A 7500-nucleotide genomic window follows, 5' to 3' on the forward strand; every position below is an offset into this window, starting at 1 on the left:
CCAAACACACACACACACAACCCCATGACCAAACACACACACACACACACACACACACACACACAACCCCATGACCAAACACACACACACACACAACCCCATGACCAAACACACACACACACACACACACACACACACACACAACCCCATGACCAAACACACACACACACAACCCCATGACCAAACACACACACACACACAACCCCATGACCAAACACACACACACACAACCCCATGACCAAACACACACACACACACACACACACACACACACACACACACAACCCCATGACCAAACACACACACACACACACACACACACACAACCCCATGACCAAACACACACACACACACACACACACACACACACACACACACACACACAACCCCATGACCAAACACACACACACACACACACACACACACACAACCCCATGACCAAACACACACACACACACACACACACACACACACACACAACCCCATGACCAAACACACACACACACACACACACACACACACAACCCCATGACCAAACACACACACACACACACACACACACACACACACACAACCCCATGACCAAACACACACACACACACACACACACACACACACACACAACCCCATGACCAAACACACACACACACACACACACACACACACACACAACCCCATGACCAAACACACACACACACACACACACACACACACACACACACACACAACCCCATGACCAAACACACACACACACACACACACACACAACCCCATGACCAAACACACACACACACACACACACACACACACACGCAACCCCATGACCAAACACACACACACACAACTAACCTGTCCATCATACACCTACACACACAAACACACACACACACAACCCCATGACCAAACACACACACACACAACCCCATGACCAAACACACACACACACAACTAACCTGTCCATCATACACCTACACACACAAACACACACACACACTTACACCAACATATAACCTGTCCATCATACACCTACACGCACACACACACACACACACCTACATGTAACCTGTTCCATCATACTACACACACACACACACCTACATGTAACCTGTCCATCATACACCTACACACACACACCTACATGTAACCTGTCCATCATACACCTACACACACACCTACATGTAACCTGTCCATCACACACACACACACACACACACACACAATCAGTCTGTATATTGTACTCATGGGCTCTTTTACGTTTATTTGTGAGCAAGTTCTTCATAGAAGTGTAAAAGTGAACAGAAATTGGGACGATGGGAGATGTTTAGCATTTGTGACATTCTTCAGGCGATTGGGCCCACAGTACGTGCTGTTTAGATAGAGGGGGCTCTTAGATGAGACGCTTCACTAAGGAGGTCCACACACACACACACACACACACACACACACACTCTGAGATGAGATGCCAGCTTCAATAAGGAGGTTGTGCTGGTAAGATAGGGGGGCTCTGAGATGAGATGCTTCACTAAGGAGGTCCACACACACACACACACACACACACACACACTCTGAGATGAGATGCTTCACTAAGGAGGTCCACACACACACACACACACACTCTGAGATGAGATGCTTCACTAAGGAGGTTGTGCTGGTTTGTTTAGATAGAGGGGCTCTGAGATGAGATGCCAGCTTCACTAAGGAGGTCCACACACACACACACACACACTCTGAGATGAGATGCCAACTTCACTAAGGAGGTTGGCGGCGCCTTCATGTGTGTTAGGTCAAACTTTGGGTAAATGTCACTGATGTCGGTTGTTAAGGGATACATCCTTGTGTACAATGTTGGACGAGTTTGGGTGATGTGGTCAGTGAATATTTGACCTGCCACAAGGGGAGATGTAAGCTTTGAGTCCTGTACAAAGTCTTTTCTCTGCGTCTTCAGCCGCGCTTGGTAGTGACACGGCGCACCGTGAATAAAGCTCTCTGAGATTTCACACAGACACAGTGACACACACACACACACACACATGGTGTAGGTCTCCGGTACCGTGAATAAAGCTCTCTGAGATTTCTGACTGACTGCTGACTCTGCCTGAGAAATGTTTTGAACAATCCAGAATTTTAGCACCAGACCTGTTCCATCACACTACACACACACACACACACACACCTAACTTGTTCCATCATAATCTTACACACACACAAACATACACAAAATATGCATATATACTCACTGACACACTGTCACACACACACACAACCCCATGACCAAACACACACACACCTAACCTGTTCCATCATACTACACACACACACACACACATACCTAACCTGTTCCCTCATACACCTACACACACACACACACACACACACACACACACACACACCTCTTTCACACTTCTAGCATTGTGTCTCTTTTCAGCTCTAGCAATGGAACAAGGCACACACACACACACACACACACACACACACACCTCTTTCACACGTCTAGCATTGTGTCTCTTTTCAGCTCTAGCAATGGAACAAGGCACACACAGCTGAACCTCTCAAAGACTGAACTGCTGGTCCTCCCAGCTAAACCTACCATACACCACGACATCAACATCAAACTTGACTCCCTGTCTGTTTCACCTACCAGGACTGCAAGAAATCTAGGAGTTGTTCTCGACAACCAACTAAACTTCTCAGATCATGTTGCCTCAGTCGCCCGGTCATGCCGTTTCGCTCTCTACAACATACGGAAAATCAGGACTTACTTCACTCAAGATGCCACCCAACTTCTGGTTCAGGCAATAGTCACCTCACGACTCGACTACTGCAACGCCCTCCTGACAGGTCTCCCAGCCTGCGCAGTGAAACCACTTCAGATGATCCAGAACGCGGCGGCGCGCCTGGTCTACAACCAACCCAAAAGGGCACATGTTACCCAGCTGCTCATCCAGCTACACTGGCTACCTATGGCGGCCCGCATCAAATTCAAGGCTCTAACGCTTGCCTACAAAGTAGTCTCCGGTTCTGCTCCCACCTACTTGAATGCCCTCATACAGACATGCGCTACCTCCAGACCGCTGCGCTCCTCAGACGAACGACGTCTAGCTCTACCTCCGGTACGCTCAGGCCAATCCAAACTTTTCTCATCTGTTGTTCCTCGTTGGTGGAACACACTGCCAGTTCCTACAAGGGCAGGGACATCCCTCTCCATTTTCAAAAAACTCCTGAAGACCCAGCTCTTTAGAGAACATCTCCTCTCATAGCAACACTTACAACAAGTCTTGCTGATCCTAGCACTCACCAGCCGTCTTGAACTGACACGTAACTGTTAAAAACAGCACTCACTGATGCACTTATTCTTACTGTACTCTAATGTTTTTTAAATTGTCCTAAAATTGTTGAGAATTGCTCTAAAACTTAAACTGTTTACCATGTTGTTAGTCGCTTTGGCTAAAAATGCATCAGCCAAATGTAATGTAATGTAATGTAATGTAACATGCAACCAAGGCAACACATGCAAAGAAAAACACTCTCACACACATGTGCATTTGATAACACACACTCACACACTGAATCACTAATTTCATGTTTCCTGCCGGCAAGCCATAGGAGTCCTATAGCATGTGTCCTGCTGGTGAGTGTTAGTGTGTGTGTGTGTGTGTGTGTGTGCGTGCATGCGTGAGTGTGTGTGTGCGTGCATGCGTGAGTGTGTGTGTGTGTGTGCGTGCATGCGTGTGTGTGTGTGTGCGTGCATGTGTGAGTGTGTGTGTGTGTGTGAGAGGGAGGTAGGAGAGTGGCCCATGTTTTGGCAGTTCAGCCCAGAGCAGGTTGTGCCAATATAAACCCACACATATGGAGGGCACATGGAGGCAATATGCCTGTGTGTGTGTGTGTGTGTGTGTGTGTGTGTGTGTGTGTGTTTGGTACAGTACCACTGGCATGTTAGTGTTCTATTTGGATCCAACCACTGGAGCCCTCTGGCTGTGTGCTGCAGAGTGCCTGTTACGTAACGCCACTCACACACACACACACACACACACATTGGCTGCACACATTCACCCAGCTGGTTCAGTAAGAGAGGCTTCAACATTGAGTCAGGAGGCTTTATCTGGGCTCTCTCTCTCTCACACACACACACACACACACACAGTACATCAATATCCCATAACTCTACTTTTCCATGAGAGGTTTGGTGTCATTGAACTGCTAGTCGCATGAACTCCCACATACACACACGTCATATGCAAGCCGATTGAGCATTTATTCAGATATCTTGATATCAGGGATAATTGTCATGTACATGCAAGCCATTTCTGTCCACTAGTTAACTAGTGAGCCATTTCTGTGTGAACTAGTTAACTAGTGACAGCCAAAATGCTCACTAGTTAACTAGTAAGGCTCAAATTATCTCTAGTTAACTAGTTCATATGTTTCATATCTTACTAGTTAACTAGTAATGCTTAGCATGTTCACTAGTTAACTAGTGGACACTGACATGTGCACTAGTTAACTAGTTTAAAGACTTCTATATTTTACTAGTCAACTAGTAAGGTACAACAATGTTTTCTAGCTGACTACTGAATGTCAAATTCCCACTTGTTAACTTCAATGTAATTTGGCCAGCCGCTTGGGCATTTATTCTGATATCTTGATATCAGGCCAACATGCAAGCCATTTCTGTCAACTAGTTAACTAGTGAGCCATGTTTGTGCACACTAGTTAACTAGTGACAGCATAAATGCCCACTAGTTAACTAGTGAACACATATTAGCTTCACTAGTTAACTAGTGAAAGCCAGAAATGTCCACTAGTTAACTAGTAAAGGCCAAAATGCATACCAGTCAGCTAGTTGAAGGCTTTTGGGTCTCACTAGTTAACTAGTGACAGCCAAAAATGTGCACATGTTTACTAGTGAAGGCAAAACTCATCACTAGTTAACTAGTTGGAGTAGGTCAATGTCACTAGTTAACTAGTGAACCAGAAATGGCTTACTAGCTAGCTAGGTGATGGCAGCAGGCTCACTAGTTAACTAGTTGATGCATCCTTTGTCCAAACTAGTTAACTAGTGAGGTCATAAATGTATACTAGTAAACTAGTTGAAGCCTAAATTCACACTAGTCAGCTAGTGGCGCAGAATTAAAATTAGGATGCGGAGAACTCTGGAAATTGAGGCTTTCTATTGCCTCCCTATGTCCAAATAGAACATGACAACCAATCACAGCGCAGAATTTCACAAAATTCCACCCACAACATTTGCATGTGGCACACAAGTTAACATGCTGGCCAAAGGAACTTTAACTAGTAAACTAGTGGCTTCAATGTGACACTTACATGTAAACTAGTGAAGGCAGAACTGCTCACTAGTTAACTAGTGAAGACACAAATGGCCACTAGTTAACTAGTGAGGTCTAAAAAGTGTCACTAGTTTACTAGTGTGCACCAAAACACCCACTAGTAAACTAGTGATGGCAATTTCCATTCGACTAGTTAACTAGTGAGGTGCAAAAAGTGTCACTAGTTTACTAGTGTGCTCCAAAACGCCCACTAGTTAACTAGTGAAGGCTATTTCAGCCCCACTAGTTAACTAGTGAGATGCCAAAATGGTCACTTGTTAACATGTAAAGGCAAAAATACCCTCTAGTTTACTAGTGAGGGTGTTGTAGGCCTTACTAGTTAACTAGTGACATGTATATTTTGTTCACTAGTTAACTAGTTACACCTAAAAAGAGAAACAAGCTGACCGTTTTTGTCCACTAGTTAACTAGTGGAACAATTGAAGTCTCACTAGTTTGCATGTGTGGCAGTGAAGCAGCTCACTAGTTAACTAGTGCCTGAAACGGCTATTATGCAAATTCTAATGAGAGGGTGGGTAGAAGACTCCTATTGGGTATTATGTAAGAAACCCACCCAGTCTAAATGTAAATTTACTGTTCATAGCCTCGCGATCAGGTCCTGATGGGTGCCCCTAGTGGCTAAAGTGACACACTGCTTTGCAACGGTACTTCAGTATAGATAGTAAAGCAGAGCCTGCAGTATGCAGTATCTCATATTCTGTCAAAATGGTTTTTAATAATAACAGGGAAACCCCATGCTTTAACAAGTGAGCTCTTAGTGATCCACACCAAAGATTCAAGGGATCGATTTTAATATTATCCTTTGTTTATTGTTGCTAGGCAGCCACAGACATATATGTATCCATTCAGTCACGCTTTTCTGATTAATAACTGAAAAACAAAAGATTGTACACATTAACTGCACACATTAACTGCACATGGTTTCAAAAGTAATTAAAAGCTTAAGAAAAAAACTTCATGCACTTCTAAGAAATTGAACCCTGGTCTTCCACATGATCTCCTGCTGTTTAACCACTTGAGCTAGTCTTGCCACATCAGCAAAGCTATCATCAATGTTCATGTTACTGAAACGTTTTGTTGCTAGGCAACTATATACAAATGCCTCCAGTTTTATTGCGATTTTCAGACTAATAACTGAAAAACTAAAGATTGTAGACATTAACTGAATCAATATTGCAGCAATACACCACAACTTTGTTTTTTTGACATGTTATCAAAACATATTTTTATGCTCAAACGATCTTAGTTTATAAAAGTTTGCTCTTAGAACAGCCTGGACGAAGTCAGCCATGTGTTCTAGGTTTCTGAGTCCTAAATGGACCAATCAAAATCCTTGTTCCGCCTTCTTCATTTGCATGCAAGTGCGACATTGCACATTAGTTAACTAGTGGCCAATGTTACGTCCCACTAGTTAACTAGTTGCACAAAATGCCAGCCGTTTGTGTATTTATTCAAATTCCACTAGTTTACTAGTGTGAATGGCATTTTTCTCCTGCTAGTTCATTATGGACAGTGTTTTGTCCTCACTAGCTAACATGTAAGGCTCAAAATGCCCTCTATAAGCTAGTCAAAGGCATTAATAATGCAGATATTCTCACTAGTTAACTAGTGAGCATGTCCTGTTCCATTATTAGTAAACTAGTAAGGCCAAACATGTCAACTAGTTAACTAGTGAAGGCCAATGTGTCACTAGTTAACTAGTAAGAGTACCTTTTGCATTACTAGTGAACTAGATAGCTCCAAAAACAGCCACTAGTGTGTGTCTTGTGCGCACTAGTTAACTAGTGAGCTGCTTTACTGCCACACATGCAAACTAGTGAGACTTAAATTGTTCCACTAGTTAACTAGTGGACAAAAACAGTCAGCTTGTTTGTGTTTTTAGGTGTAACTAGTTAACTAGTGAACAAAATATGCATGCCACTAGTTATCTAGTAAGGCCCACAACACCCTCACTAGTAAATTAGTGGGCATTTTGGCCATTACATGTTAACAAGTGAGCGTTTTGGCATCTCACTAGTTAACTAGTGGGGCTTCAATGGCCTTCACTAGTTAACTAGTGGGCATTTTGGGGCACACTAGTAAACTAGTGACACTTTTTGCACCTCACTAGTTAACTAGTCGAATGGAAATTGCCATCACTAGTTCACTAGTG

At 43.7% G+C, this 7500-nt stretch overlaps 1 protein-coding gene across 1 annotated transcript in view; it reads right to left on the reverse strand.

Moving 5' to 3' along the window:
- LOC143136804 (leucine-rich repeat-containing protein 17-like) overlaps positions 1 to 7500 on the reverse strand; it is a 29056-nt gene that overhangs the window by 14268 nt on the left and 7288 nt on the right. The window lies entirely within an intron of this gene.

This window comes from Alosa pseudoharengus, unplaced genomic scaffold (genome assembly GCF_046254945.1).
Source record: "Alosa pseudoharengus isolate Yale_2024_CS ecotype anadromous, Long Island Sound unplaced genomic scaffold, YU_APseudo_1.1 YU_APseudo_1.1_scf_20, whole genome shotgun sequence".
In the NCBI taxonomy this organism is placed as follows: domain Eukaryota; kingdom Metazoa; phylum Chordata; class Actinopteri; order Clupeiformes; family Clupeidae; genus Alosa; species Alosa pseudoharengus.